We start from the raw sequence: 16,211 nt of genomic DNA on the forward strand, positions 1-16,211 counted from the left end.
TTGTTTCTCTCCCCCCCCCCCCCCCAGAACTTAACCAAAATGTAAACACATGTTAACGTGGAGTGTTTGCAGGGATAAATGAGTATGTGAATGCAAGAGAATAAGCTTGGTCAGGTGTTTCTTCAGGCAGTATTCTGTTTTGTTTGACAAAGGGCCTCTCACCAAGCAGGCCAGGCTAGATTGGCTGGAAAGCCTGCTAGTTGGATTACAAACTTGAGCCCCATCCCTTGATTTTTTTTTTCTTTTTCTTTTTTCTTTTCTCTTTTAGATTGTGCCTGAGTCCCAAACTCGATTCATCATCCATGCAATGCAGGATATATGCACCTATGTTGTTTCTTTTTCAAGACTTCTCATAGTGAAACCTTTACACCCTGGGTGTAAAGGTTTTTGACATTTTGAGATAATATCCTTTGTTCCTTTTATATAGTGTGTGAAGTTCTTTGGAGTCTTGTGATTAGCTAGCAATGTATATAAGCTTATTAAAGGAACCAAGTACAGTGAAACCCTCAAGAACCCTGGTAATGTACAGATGCTGAGTTAAAGGTTTACTTCTTAAGCAGTTGTGACAAATGTTGATGGCAGCACCACTCAGGTCACCTGGATAAGCCTTCTCGTAAGGAGATCTATTTGTAGTAACTCTGGATTACAGGTGAGCTTCTTAGCCAAGGTTTTTCTTCACCACCCTCCTCCATTTAGCTTTTGTTCCCTGCCCCTTTTTATTAACTTTGTTTGTTTGGTTATTGTTGTTTTGGATCGCCCATATCTGAAATAGTAGCCTTAGGAACACTGCCAGTTGATTGACAACATAAAATATGTTGCTCTTAAATGTGTTTCCAGGTCAGTTCCCTGCACAAGTATCCTTCAAACTAGGCCCTGACAACATAAAATATGTTGCTCTTAAATGTGTTTCCAGGTCAGTTCCCTGCACAAGTATCCTTCAAACTAGGCCCGGTGTCAACCGATCTGTTGGTACCACTATGTTAACCTACCACTTCCCAAATCAGTGGACTGAATGGTAAGCAACTGTGAGTTGAAAAGCTGTTTTTTTAAGTGACAGATAAATCCTTGCCTTGAACTAATGATTCTTTCTATAGGTGACTAGGTTACATAGTCAGAGGTGAGACCTATCATTAAACATCATTCTGAGTTATGAGTGGCAGGCATAAATATGTTACTCTTCTAAATGACACATATCTTAGCCTTATTCAACAGTTCTTCATTCAGATGTAAATAGTATAGAGGAAGAGCAAAAGGACAGATGTTAAATGCAGCAGCATCACTAAAAATGACTGGTTAGTCCTGTGACAAGATTTCTTTTCTCTTTCCCCTTTTTTTTTTTCTTTGTACCTTGGCCTGGTTGTATTTAAATATAGTTTAAACCATCTGAAAAATTCCAGATGGAGAGATTAAGTAGAGAATCAACAAAAGATAACAGTATTTAGTAGAAGGCATTTCTGTAATTTATGCAACGGAATAAAATAGCGAGTAAGAATCTTGTGTGTTAATTCAAAGAGGACACAAACCTGAAAAAGCATCTGGATAAATCTTCACTATAGTTCCCTGTGATAAGGTATTTTCCCTTATTTGGCTGGCTTTTCTAGTAACCTCACTTGTTGATGTAGTTACAATGAATTTTTAACAATTCAAGTATTTATTGACTGCCTCCAATTCACTTAGCACTGCCCTGTACAATAAAAGCTTTCTTTAGTCCGAAGCCATGGCACAGCCACTCTCAAAGTTAAAATGTGTGTGTATGTGCGAAAAGAGGGGAAGAAAGGGAGAGTGTCATGCCAAAGAACTTTTTTTTTTAAGGTGTATTTACCAGCTCCACTCCTTTCAAATTTGGAAGAGCCTCTTTGAGCAGAGACAGTTTTAATAATAAAATTGACAGTTGGCAAAATGTTTCGTCCAAGGTCATTACGCTGATCAGTGTTATTTCCCTCAGATACACTTCCCATTCTCACCCACTCGAATTCAGCAAGGTGAACTAAAAACCCCACCTAATCTCCCAGACAGCACATTTTTAAAAAGCTTAAACTAGCAAGGGCCTTTGAAGCATTCCATAACGGTGACAGCCGGCTGTTAATCTCTACTAGGTCTTTAACCACACTGACAAGCTTCCAGCGCCTTCGCTCAACGATAGGAGCCGCCCAACGATAGGAGCCGCTCAGCGATAGGAGCCGGTGAGGCAGAAAAGCAGGTGATCTGCGGAACCTCACGCATATACAGGGCTCAAGGTCTTCCGCATCGTTCATCTCATGATCCTCAAGGACCCAGGACAGGGATGGGATGGGGGAGCGACGGACAGCAGTAAAACGAAAACCACACAAAACACTTTCCCCGCAATCACAGCAAATGACAACGGAGGAAGCAGAAGAATCCAGTCATAGGGCTCACATCCACTTGTGATCTTGTCCTCAGGAATGTCATTCGAGCATGACATGAAAGCGTTCCCTACTGACCCCAGGGATGCAAGCACTGCCGGGACTCAGCAGGGTTCCTTTCCAAGTCCCCCGGGTGGTCACGCAGCCGACCCTTGCGGCCTGCCCTTCTTTGAGAGAGTCCTCCTTGAGACTCACCCTAAGTCTCCGGAGCGGCCTGGGGACACCAGGTGACCAAGCATGGCTGACTCCCGTGCTCAACCCTGCTGAAGGGCACCGCACACCAACCTAGGCCCTCCCAACGCCTCGCCCTGTGACAAGATTTCTGTTGGCGCTTGCTAGGTAAGATTTCATGGTCACAGGTTCCTACTCTCCTGGCATACACATTCTCACAGTTAATTCAACCGCATACCTAGGTACACTACAAGGAAGGAATTTTTTGCAGTCATTATAAAGGTGCGATCAGTTAAGAAAAAGATTGCCTAGCTGAGCCAATCATAAAAGCTCATTAAATCTTGGTTTGTGTGATAGAGACAAGGGAGTTAGAGATTAGAAGAATGAGGGTTATACAATGTTCTACAAGTCTTTGGTGGCTGTGATAAAAGTAAGCATAATCATTAACTCCCCTATTATGGAATTTAAGTCAGTCTGGAGTGGATAAAAATGATCTAGCTAACAGCTTGAAGTAAAGTAATAACTTCAACAATGACGAGAACTCAATTTCTGTTGCCAACAGTCAACTTGAAATAGGACCTTGTGAGAACCAAGAACCACAGCTCAACCTAAATCCTGGTCTATGCTTGATGAGACTCAGCAGTCTTGCTATAAACTCACGACAATAAATTGTTTCTTAAATGTGTATGGGTGTTTTGCTTGTCTTACACATCTGTGTACCATGTGTGTCTGGTGCCTGCAGAGCCCCGAAGGCGGAATCAGATCCCCAGGAACTAGAGTTTCAGATGGTTGTGAGGTACCAGGTGGATGGTAGTAATCTTCAAAGAGTACCCAGTGCTTTTAATGACTGAGACATCTCTACAGCACCAATAATTTGAATTTGCTAAGTTTGTGGTAGTTTGTTTTACAGCAACAGAAAATGAATACAGGGAATCAGAAGTGTTTATGTATCATAAATCGTAATGTTACATGTTTTCCCTCATCTTGACCAACTGTCCATGCTCTTGTGTTACGAAAGAGAATACAATCAGGACCCAGAAATAGATCAAACTTTCAGAAATATAATTTTTAAAAGCCTTGAAGCTAGAATATGACCTTTACAAATAGAGTGGATAAGGTTGAGAAGCAGTAGCACCAGGAGCAGGCATGGAGGCTATAATTCTCTCCTCTGTGCTTGTCCCATGCTGGACACTCTCAAGGAAGAGACATACTTCATGGAAGCCATTTTACCCAAATTCAGTCTGTCATATGTAGATGTATAAGATGCAGGAATATATATATGTAGGAGTTAAAGTACCCCTTTAGTTGAAAAGTTTACTGCCTGAAAGACTAATACTTTTTTTGTACCTTTTTCACTAGTGATGTTATCCCTGAAACTGCTGATCTGATTTAAATGTCTTCAACCATTATTATTTTGTTTTCACACCCTATTTTTGGAGTCATCAACTTTTCAACCACTATTACTTTTCATGCTTCTGCAGGGCTATGAACAGACATACCTATTGTTCTTTATGTTCTGTTTTGGGAGGCCTATTAAACAGTCTCTCAGGAGCTAACCTCCTACCTACTAAAAATGGATGGTATGCTAGATCAAGTCCACTCTCCATTCTAAGGATCAGGATATAGTGATAGTGACAGCAGGCTTGGGCAATGTCAATTGTCTTTACAGTCACACTTTTCTCATGTTTTTCTTGGGTGACATTTATTTATTTACTTATTGTATATTGTTCTCAGATAAAGTCTCTTACTATGTAGTCCATGCTATCCTGGAATCCATAATCTCCTGTGTTTAGTCTATGGGCATGCACACCATGCTTGGCTCTTAGATAATTTCTTTTTCTGCTTTCTACCAGTTTTTACCCAATGAAGGACAATTTAAAATGTCAGTATTCTTTCTTTTTGCAAAGTATTATGCTAATGATTTCCATGTGCTTATTCATTTTATCCTTTTAGTTACCTTGTTTACAGATGAGATCACTGAGTCCTGGAATTTTAAACCTTCTGTCCAAGGAAGTTCTCAAGTGGTAAGTCCATAGTGGCTTGCTTGAGGCACTAAGTTGACATGGTGGTAACATGAAGGCTTTCTTAACATCTACTATAAATTGGCTCTCTGATGTCCCCTAAAGATCTGTGTGCTACAGGATGGGTCACCAGTGCAGCCTACTGGTGTTATTGCAGAGTACTCTCTCAAAAGAAACAATGTAACTTTTTTTTTTCCTATCATGTTGTTCCTTGGCTGTGAAATAAACAGTCCTCTGCAGCTGCATTCTCACCACATGATACTCTAAGCTGCCACAGGCTCAGAACAACAGAGCCAATTAGATCCCTTACTGAGGAGCTATTGGCAGTGGTTAATTGCTGGAAGAGGAGTAATTGTTCTTTATTCAGTCTGTGACCACTGGTGGGCTTTTCATGCTCCAATGGATGGCCCCACACCCATATATTTATGGGCAATTTGAACTGTTCTTAGTGGCTTATAAAAAAAAAATCTATGAAGTTGAGAGGGGATGTGTTGGAGAGATGTGAGAGTTGGAAAGGCAAAATGAAGGAATGATATCATATGTCTGTATACATATATAAAATTATCAAATAAGAACAATGTTTGGCAGAATATGAAATGTCTTTCATTTATGGACCCTGTATCTTTTTGTCTTTGGCTGCTTCTGTTTCCTGACTTCTCTTTTAGACCCCTTACTTTCATGTTACTCTTTTTTATTTTTTATAAGCAAAGAAGCCCTTCGAATCCTTTTACAGTTCAGTCTAGGCACTCTTGTGCTTCAACGCCTCAGCTAAATATCACCTTTGTTATGAAGCCTTCTTTAAAGAGTCTTCTCTCTTACCTTTAGAAATACACACACCCAACCATTAATTTTATATTGACTTTTAACATAGCATCAAAATGATTGCCTAGTAACTGCTTGATTATTCATCTGTTCTTCCCCATTTATCATAAAATCCTGAAAGAATCATCTTCATGTTTTCCATTCTCAGCATGTAAGAAATGTACTTTGTTTTCAATAGATATTTGATGAGTGATTAAATAGATGACTGAACAAATGAGTGAGAACAAAGAGAAATTTTTTCCTTTTGATAATGATAGTATATCAATGATTCTCAAGCTTGAATGTGGCAGTGGCAAGCAAATTCTCAGAAATGCTGCATTTAGTATTAAATCAGAAGCCCTGAGAGTGAAATCCACATATTATAGTTCATTAGCCTTCACCTGGAGCTGAACCTGACCTACTTTAACAGCACATTCTGTATAATATGTTGAGAGCCACTGACCATCCATCTTTAATATGCTCATGGGCAAGTCATGTACAATTTAAGAGCATAAATTTTATTCTGTTAAAGGTAGATGATTAGATGATGTAACAGTTTAATTTCCTTTTCAAGACTATGATTCTCTCTCCCTATAATCTTTTCAAAATGAAAGCTCTGTTTGGTTGCAGAGACAGGTGAAACATTGAGAAACCAAGAGGCAAGAATCCATCACATAGCACTCTGCAGTAATCATTGAAAGCTGCTATAAAAACAACAAACTCTTGCCCTATAACCCATCCTGATCACCCTGCAGCCAAAGGCACCAGTCAGTGTTTTACAGGAACTCATTAGTGCACTGGGCCAACCAAACAGTTCTTGAAGGGAGGGTCCTGGTCTTTTGTTAGCCTTTTATGATCAGATCACGGTCTGAGTATCAAGCATTGTAATATAGTCCTGGCCTGCAGAACTGCCCAGGTACCCAACAAGATGAGAAGTTGAAAATAGTGGTGAAGGTGAGTGTGTATGTATTTGTACATCCATGTGTGCATGTGTACAGAGTACTCCTTCTGTTTTCCAAGAATCCCTGTCTTCAACTTCACACTGTATAACACTAGCTTAGGTTAGTGATGCAAATTAATTTAAACATTTTATGTTATGTAGGCAATGTCTGTAATAAGAAACTTCAATGATTGAAAATATGCTGTCAGTGAGTGGGCACAGCGGACTACAAAGAAGAAGTACATTATTCCTTGTGCATAGATATATTTGATATTACACTCATATGAATTTTAACAATAATGTGTGGTTGTATGTGAAGCACAGCAGTGACTTTATCACTGAAAGCCACTACTTACCAAGACTCTTCAAAACTTAGGAGAAATCCAACATCATTTATTTTAACAAAATAACCATTTTCAGGTATAACAATATATTACTATTTATTTCATTCTATATTTATCAAGAACTGTTAAATTCCAGTGCTAAAATGCTTTATTAAGAGGCATCTTTGGCTCATACATAAACTGAAATCTAAATAAGTGCAAATCAGTGTTCATTTCCTAGGCAAGGAAATATTTCCAATTAGTATCAACCAACTTCTGACTGGGATTTTCCATGTTAATTAAGCATTTTTGTTTCTCTTGCTTTCCTGAGCAACACATGAAGTTCTTCCCTACCTCCATATATACACTTGGGCACTTTAGTGGGAACCAAGCCACGAGTGGCTTGTTGCCTGATTCATTATTTGCTGTTTGTGAAAATAAACTCATTAGAAGTTTGCTGTGTCTGTAGTGCTGTTCTCAGACTCTTTGCTGTGAATGAAAATTGATGCAGAGATTCATGACTGGTCCTACTGAGAACAAGTGGTTGCTGAGTGCTCAGGCTTAAACAGTTTACCTGTGTATCATTCACCTCCCCCAAGGCTTACAAATCACAGAGAAAGAAGCAAAAGAAAAAAAATGTGAGAGCCATGTGATTGTTAAGTAGAAGGTCTGTGAAATAATGGTTAGGGGAACAGCATGGGCACTGCATTCATGAACTGACAGTAACTACATTTCCCTGTATAGGGCCTACATAAGACTGAAGCTGTAGATATTCAGTCACTGATGAAGCTACTGGCAGCTGAGGGCTGTTAGGGAAAAGAAAGTCATTGTCTGAAGTGATATAGCCACTGGTGAGTTATTCACGCTCCAGTGAATAGCTTAATACTTGTGTCCAAATTATGGTCCTCCTTAAAACCTTGTCACAGAGGTAAAATAACAAAAGGCAGTAAAATAGGATGAAGACTTGATGGAAGGACTGGGTGTCAGAGGAAGAAAGAATAAGAAAAGAAGAAGGAATGAGTTGTGATAAGAGTATATTATACCCATATGTGAAATTGGCAAAGGGTAAGCTAATTTATAAAATGTTTCATATGTATAAATTTATCTATTAATAAAAGGTACTCAAGTATTGGAGGATCATTTGGTGGCAGTTCCAAGAGGTTAAAGACAGAGACTCCAAAATAGAATGGTAATGTAGATAAGGATTTTTTTATACATATGACTCCTGGGAACAAAGAAGGAAATAATTTAGCCATTCAATGTGGACAAAAATCAAAGATGACACTGAATTAATATCAAAGCCCAGTTACCAGTGGAAACTTTGAACTTTGAACTCAGTGACCACCCACTGAAAGGGTGAGGGAAGGGGACATGTGTTGAAAGGAAGGGCTACTAACACCCAGGCATGCTATCAAATAGAAATCCAGAGATGGCATTCTCGGAGTTCTTTGACTTGGGTTGCTTTAAGCATTGTACTGTGCAGCCATGCTTAGAAATGTGTGGCAGAGAACTGCAAAATGCCTGTCAAAACCATTGACAAGTGAAAGACAGGCAAATTGGGAGGGAGAGGCTCACTTTCCATTTTGCCAGCTTGCAAACACCTGTTACTGAGGGAGCAAGCTGAGATACATTGGCACATGGTGGTAGCACCAGCAGGTTCAGTTCCCTCATATATTAGTGAAAGCATGATGCCCTGCAGCTTGTGCTCTGGAATCCTATTCTTCCTCCATTCCTGGATTGTTTCTAGAAGTTAGAAGTCAAGGTAATGAAACTTTTACAGAATTTATACCATGATTGAATTTAGGGCTGACAAATATTTGGCAGCATTCCTTTTTTTTAAGATGGTAAAATGCATACCAACCAATTTTCTCACTTTATTTATGTGCTTTACCTTATAATAACCATGTTTAGGCACAGTTCTCATATGACAGGTGAAGCCAGGAGAGTAATTTTAGACAGCATAGCAGTTACAGAAATGATAACATGAACCCAAACATCTGGTATTATATGGCATGTTCTTTTTCACAATGGCTTTCAAATAATTAAAGAGATATGTCTTTTCTAAATAGCATTCAGTTTACACTTCCTTTTCCCAAAGCTAAATAAAATCCAACCCAAACAAACATACAAAATGAATTTTTGGCATGGGGAGCCCATCATCTGTCTTCGGAGGTTCAGAGGCACCAGAGTAACAAAAGCAAAGAGATGTACACCTGGAATCTGCCAGTTGAGAGCCACCTTTCCTTAATCAAATTACTTTTATGAGCTGTGGCTTCCTGATTTGTGAAATATGAATAGACGTACCCACTAGACTATATAGAGGCCTAATGTGGACGTAATGACTATGATGTACAAGAAGGCCAATAGTTTGGTGCTGGGTGCTTGAATATTCAGTCTGATCATGTGAGAAACTGTGGTCCAAACGTCTGTGAATTGAAGGCTTTTTATTGTACCATGTATCACAGGTAGATACCTAGGTAGAAGAAATGTGACAAATTGAAAACCTTTAAATTATCCAAGTCATGTTTTGTTAGCAATTTTGTTCCTTTCATTACAATATTTCACTTAGAAATGCAACTTTGAAATAAACAACAAATGAAAATTAAAAAAAAAAAAAAGAGAAATGAAAACTCTGTCTAGAAAAAAAGTTTTCTTGTGAGGGGGTTCGAGTTGGCACTGTGAAAGTGCCAGCTGCCAGTTTATTTCATTATTGCTTGGTTTAAATATATCCAGGGCTGAGGGGGAGGAGGGCGATTGACAGCAGCTTTGGCTTCCTGTGATGCTTGTGCTTTTTTCTCTAAGTTGATCATAGGACTGACATGCTTTGCCTTAGCGTGAGCTCTAAATAAAACTCTGTGTTGAATGCTGTCTCCACCCCTTCCCATCTGAGAAAAAAGAATGGTCTTTCTTTCCTGTCTCCCAGCTTTTATGTGTAGATCAAATAAGAGGGGAGAATGGGGGGGGGTAAGTCAAACCATACATAACACCCTTGCACTGATGCCTCCTTTCATGTGGTCGCACCTTTTCAGAAGCATGCACTATAACTTATAAAATGCAGCTACCCTCTAGAAGAGCCACTGTGCAATCCTGAGCCAAGATATTCTGTGTGTTTCTGGGCACTCTTTCTCCCTTGCAAGCAGGTTAGTGTTTCAAATATCATCACTATGAAACTAACTCTCAAATAACCGTAGGGATCTCTCACTGCTTTCTTTCTAATAAATGATCCTTTCAGCTTTGAATCTCTTGGCTCATCATAAGACATCAGTTCTACCTTTCCATTCCTACTATTCCATATACTGTTCTATGGTGACTCCATGTCCGTTTGCCCTGACCTTGACTTGAAACACATTAGCTCTTTTCAAGAGTATTCTACCCTGAGCCTTCACTGTGCAGTGAAATAGCCTCCAGCCCTTCCTTATTACAATTGAAGTCATATGGCATGTCCCAATTAGGCATAGAAGGATATTACATATTCTAGGTACACTTTGGTGACATTTTTTATTCACCCTGTAAAGCCATTTTGTGATCTTGATGCCAGTTGATGCTGACATAATTTCAGTAGCTCACTTTTTTCCAGGATGTAGAAAATTTAGTAATAATCTTTTTCTATTGAAGAGTTAGCTAAGGCAAAACTTATTTAAATAAAAATTGAACTTGTTTGTCAGAAATTCGAATTTCTCCAAGGCTAGCATTTCTTGAAACCAAAATGTGCTCAAGGTAGCATTCCTTTTGAAGAGTTGCACTTTGCTTATCAGCTGTACTGGTTTGAATGTGAGGCTGATTTCTAAGGTTTCAAGAGTGAAACCTGACCTCCTGGTGTTAGGAATAAAATCCCAATGTCATCCCTAGTGTGCCTGCCTGCTTGTTTTGATGTGGCTGGTTATTTACCCTTCTGCAGAAGTAAAACTTTTCTTTGTTCCGATACTTTGGATCTTAGGACCCGAGATCCATGTCTAATACAGAGTCAAGGTCTGCAAGAAAACTCCCACCAATATTTTCTTTCTCTCTATGTAAACTTTAATTGGAACATCATAGCAAGTTAATGGCTTTTATTTTACAGTGAAAAAAAATCTGCTGACTTGCAAGCTATTACAAGATTATTACAGGATGTCTTCTACTCAAGTTATAATGATTCCTTCTTAAGTTCATTTTAGTTTATTTTAAAGCTTATTACTCTTAACCAAGTGCTTATCAAACTGAAAAACTTCTATACAAGGAGCATCTGGACAATCTCGAGTTAGGGTAACATCTCATATCTTTGAGTTGCCTTTACTTCCATTCTCTTAGTAGGATTCCGACTCCCCTCTCTGACTGTGGCCCATGTGACTCTTTTGCTTTTCTTTCCTGAGAAATTTCTTAATTTTTTTTTATAGTCTCTAGAATAAGTCAACATCTATCTACTAAACTGTGTGGAAGAGAGGACTACTTAGGGCCCTTCAATTGGAAGATTACTGAGACAGACACTTTTAGAATGGTCTCTTTTAGAATGGTCTCTTTGCCTAACTTGAGTTTCCATGTCTTTCCTCATTTGGGCTACAGTACAAAATTTCTCCTTTTGCATTCCTGATTATAGAATGTATTTACTCACTGAAAGAAAGGCATAAGTTTACTCAATCACAATTAACAAAATAAGATGGAGAAAGATATAGAAGAGACTAGCTTGTGAGATAGTTTTCAGACTAAATTCAGGAGACTATGATTAAAAACAGAACATCCTGTTTAGAATCCAGGATTCTCTGTCTCTATCTTAGAGCAATAAAACTTGAATAGATATATATTTTTTTATACATCAGCTTAAAATTTCACTAAGGGGTACATGCAGCAAACAAAAAGCTTACATTAGCTTTGACTGACATTTGCATGGCCTAAATTAAAGCTGAATTTACAGATCATGTTTATGAGATATGTTGTTAGAAACTGAAGAGAAAAAAAATCAACAAGGTCAAATTGTGCAAGCTATTGTGCTTTGCAAACCTAGCATAGTCCTAAAACATAATGTCAGGACGAATGAAGCCATAAGCTCTGAAGTCCTTACAGGAAGGCTCATCATTAATGCTGATGTACTCCTTGGCATTTATCCATAGAATATGAAACTGTGATTTTAACATGTGGGGATTTTTTTTGTTTATTTCATTGTTTTATGTTTTTAAATGTTGATCTTAGCCTTGCCACTTTACCCAAAAAGAAATGAAAGAGAAAAACTCATAAACAATTTTAAGTTTCTTTGACAGTTGCACTTAAATCCCAGGAATTATATTAGATGCATTTGAAATACTTCCAGCAATTAAAAATGGAAGGGATTTTGTGTTTAATTCCATATTTGTAATCATAAATGTATATCATAGTTCTCAGATACTTTGCAAGTAAATCTGTAAATATACCTTCAAAAACATTCAATTGAGTATTGGAAGAAATGGGAGAAATAAATATGTTCTACTACCATTGGGAATTAACTCTACAGAAAAAAAGAAGGGGGTGCTTTTATAGAAGAATAATCCAATAGTCTTTTCTAATTGAGAAGAGTAACATCTAAATATGTATCTGGGCTGCCTTTTGACAACACAGGATATAAATCCTACTTAGGAAATGATAGCTTGGGCTGATGCCAAGTTACCAGGACATTCAAATCAATGTTACACTTAAAGTTATTTACAATGCTCTTATCCCACTGCAGTCTGCTCTCTCTCATACAGTGAAAGCAATTGTCTTAGAAAACCAAAGCTCTGACTGCACTTCTGATTCCACATATGCTGCTTTAGCTGTAGGTCCTAAATATGAAGCCATGCAAATGGGCACATAGGTGATTTAAGGGTGGAGTGAGTTTAAGAAGGAAACCTCAAGGAAAGTTTAAAATTTCTGTTTCTCATACTTTGTTCTAACTGAATCTAAGGACTAGTTGTAGTTGTTCTTTATTTCTGCTCTCATTTCCTTCCATTTTAAATGTGGCTCTGATGTATAGCTCATTCTAGAAGCAGTAGCAAAGTCTCAAGGTACTTGTAGATGCTAAAGGAGTCTTGATTAGAGCACTGGAAAAGTGCCCATCCCTCTAGAATATTAGACATGAGACATTCACTTAAATCTTGGTTGTTTTACATTTTATTTATCTTGCCATGCTAAAAAACTCTATTTAAAAAGCTATTAAAAATTCTGGGTTTATTTAATTGCTTATAAAACAAAGCAGTAGAAGTTAACAACTCAGTCAAAATATGTCCACTATAAGTTGTAACTAGTACAAAATTTAACAAATCCCCCTTATTGAAACCCAAATTCAGTGACGAAATTTTGATTTTCTAAATTCTATAAAAAGTGTTTAGAGATTTTTTCCTAAAGAAGAACTTCAATATCAAAAATCCATTGTATGAAAAAATGATCACATTAAGTTTCACTGAGCTTCTTTACACTGTCCTTAATAATATCATGAAGTACACTATCCATTTCTGTGACTAGGATGATGCTAGAAAATAAAAACCACATCAGTTCTGTCTGTAGCAAGAAAGCATGGATAAAAGGTGGATAACTTTAAAGCTTCAGTTTCAGACAACGCAGTTTTTGGTAAATAAAAGTGTTTCTCAGCTCCATACACTGGAACACAGCTGTAATGCCAGAATTCAGGAAGTACAACAGAAAGATTAGGAGTGCCAGTTTAGAATATGTAATTGCTTGTTGTGTGTGTGTGTGTTGTGGGGAAGAGCAGCAGAGAGACAATTAGAGACTGAGAAACAGAAAGGCAGACAGAGACTGACTGTGACTGTTAGAACTTGATGCATATAAGTGGACTGAGTCAACCTCCTGAGTTTGGGAAATTGGAACTAGAAAACCACAGTGCTCTTTATATCTGTCTCTGTCAGTACTGGGGCTGTAGTTAGGTATGGCAATCAAGTGATGGTGTTAAAACTGTTGGAGAATAAGTCTGAAGATGAGACTATACAAGAATCTGGGGACACACATGAGACACCATCTGGAACTGAGGTTTATAGCCAAAATCTAGCCTTTGGTTGACTTTATTACCACCTATGGCATTTCTATCAAGGGAATGCTTACCTTGGTTTTGGTTAGGATAATATAATAGTATACAGAGAGAAACTTATTATTAACTAGCCAGCCCAATGATTTAATTAATGGTACAGTGGTGAATCATCTGGGCTTCTCTATGTTTTGTTTCTGTTTGATTGTGTTTGAGACACAATCATATGTAGTCCAGACTGGCCTCGAACTGCCTATGTAGCTGAAGATGACATTGAACGTCTTATCCTCCCATTTCTACCTCCCAAGTGTTAGGATTACTAGTGTGTGCCACTGTACCTGGTTTTTATGGATCTGAGAATTATACTCATGGCTTCATGTATGGTAGTCTACCAATTAAGCTTTATACGCAGCAGTTGTCTTCATCTTTTTCCAATGGAGTTTATTTTTAGTGTCTTTACATAGAATGTCAGAAATGCATACATATCAGTGTGAGACTACATGAGCACTCACTATTTTGTGCAACTTAAATTTCTGAAATATAGTGCACCAAAGATTCACCTATGACTGTTGAGTTTACAGATTCTCATTCTCTGGGTCTGTGGTGAGAACCAAACCCATGAGGTTTAAGCAAGCTCCCCAGGTTATTTTACTGTAGAAGATCTATCTCAGTACCACACTTTAGGAAATTATGCTCTAAGAATTTTTTTTATTTAAGTGCATATTTTATAAATGAGAACATATGCCTTTTTCCTCCAAGAAAACTTTGCTCTTGGTATACTTCTGTACTTCTGGGAATGGGGATAGTCTTGGTTAATCCTCTCGGTACTAGCACATAGTCCATAAGTATTGACTTAGATATTGAACATGTGTTGCGTTACTATCACAGTTTTTCATAAAAGCTGTTTAATCTTGAAGGATTTTGATGTTTGTTTGAGAAAGGATAGGATAATGGGAAAAATAGCAGAAAGGCTTCACTTTGTATTTTCCCTCTCACTGCAAACCTTAGAGGAAATCATCAGAAGTTTACCATCTTTGTGTTGGGGTACATTGTGACAAGATGTGACCCTGCATATTCAGTTGTTGACTGCTAAACCAGCAGACAGCTAAGTGCAATCCTACTAGCTAGATCTTTGTATGGTTCTTTCTATGGCCAATCAGTGGTTTCATATTTTGTAAACCTTTGTCCTTCCTCACTTATTGATTGGATGTAGTAAAGAGCTGATGGCCAATATCTGGGCAGAAAGAGGAGGGCAGAACATTCGGGAGAGAGAGAGAGAATCTATGGGAGAAGAATACAAAGGTGGGAGATTTGCCAGAAAGACACTAAGGTGAACAGACAATGTGAACAGGAGCAAAGAGTTAGATATGGCAGAAGACTGGACACAGTGCCAGGTTTAGTCTGGTTAAGCTAGAAAGCTAGCTAGAAATCTGCCCAGCTAAACATCTAAGCTTTAAAATGTTAAAAAGCGGGGGGCCAAGATGGCAGCACCGAGAGAACACCTTGTCTGAGAAGCGGAACAACACACTCCGTGCAGCGACCAGGAGACTGAACTCTGGGCCCTAAAACAACAGCGATCGACCCTGTTTCCCAGGTGAGGGGAGGCTCCCACCGAGTGGGAAGCAGTCAGGTCCACTCTCGGCTGCCCAGCCAGAACCCGGAAGAGAACCCGGCAACGCGGGTTTTGGGTCTCCGGGCTGGTGCCGCAAGCCTGCTCATCACGATCAATTTCCCAGGCTGATTGGTGGGCACAAGGGGGCCTAAGGCTGCGAGTCCCAGTCGCAAAAAAAAAAAAAAAAAAAAAAAAACCACAGGGAAGGAAAGTTGCCTGACTGGTCACGGGCCACCTAGTCTTTCCCTGGAAGGTCTCCGACCATGGCGGGTACCTGCCACCATCACACCTGAGCTCCCGCCACGAGCAGATAGCAGCTGCGTGCCCAGCTCAAAATCCCTACTCCCTCTTCGGAGGAGGCAGGAGGTGCCCAACAGAATCTGCCACAGACCACATTGTCTGTACCCCAACCCGAGATCAGGGCTGAGAAAACCCAATCCTTTCAGGCATTCCCCCAAACGCCCATATCACCCTGCTGCAGCGGAGCAGAAGGATAAAGAGGCTCACAGCGGCTTCACAGTGCTGGAACTCCAGTGCTGCCAGCCACTCCTAGCAAACAAACTACAGCTCGGGATCTGGGACTGTGGTCATTCTACACGTCCTGAGATTCTCCTGGGTCCAGCGCAATAAGGTCTAGCAGCAAGTTCTATCACCGGCACCCCCCACCCCCCACGGAGAGAAACGCTGCCGGCTCAGGGCTCAGGATCCCACTGAGAAGCCCCAACCCCTGCTGGCACTCCCCTGAGAGCACCTCCATAAGCTCGCCCTAGCAGAGGAGAAGGTCAGAGGGGAAGGACAGAGAGGCAGCCTGCCAAGGACACAGCACCCTCTCTACAGCGGCCCCTAGCAGAGAAACCCAAGATCTGGATCTGAGGACACTCAACCCTACCCGGTACTCTCTTGGGATCAGCAAACTTAGATTCTACTGCTAGGCTGCTTCTGGCAGAGAGATCTGGGCCCGGGATCTGGGATTGAATACACTCACCCTAACTCTT

General features: G+C 39.5%; 1 long non-coding RNA gene across 1 annotated transcript; it reads left to right on the plus strand.

The window, feature by feature from the left end:
- On the plus strand, positions 1–3,240 carry LOC129693281 (uncharacterized). The gene is made up of 2 exons (XR_008722860.1): positions 1–1,015; positions 2,097–3,240. It is a non-coding gene; the product is annotated as an uncharacterized LOC129693281 (long non-coding RNA).
- Positions 3,241–16,211: the final 12,971 nt, after the last annotated feature.

The sequence above is a fragment of the Psammomys obesus genome, unplaced genomic scaffold, assembly GCF_907164565.1.
Source record: "Psammomys obesus unplaced genomic scaffold, mPsaObe1.curated_primary_1811, whole genome shotgun sequence".
In the NCBI taxonomy this organism is placed as follows: Eukaryota; Metazoa; Chordata; class Mammalia; order Rodentia; family Muridae; genus Psammomys; species Psammomys obesus.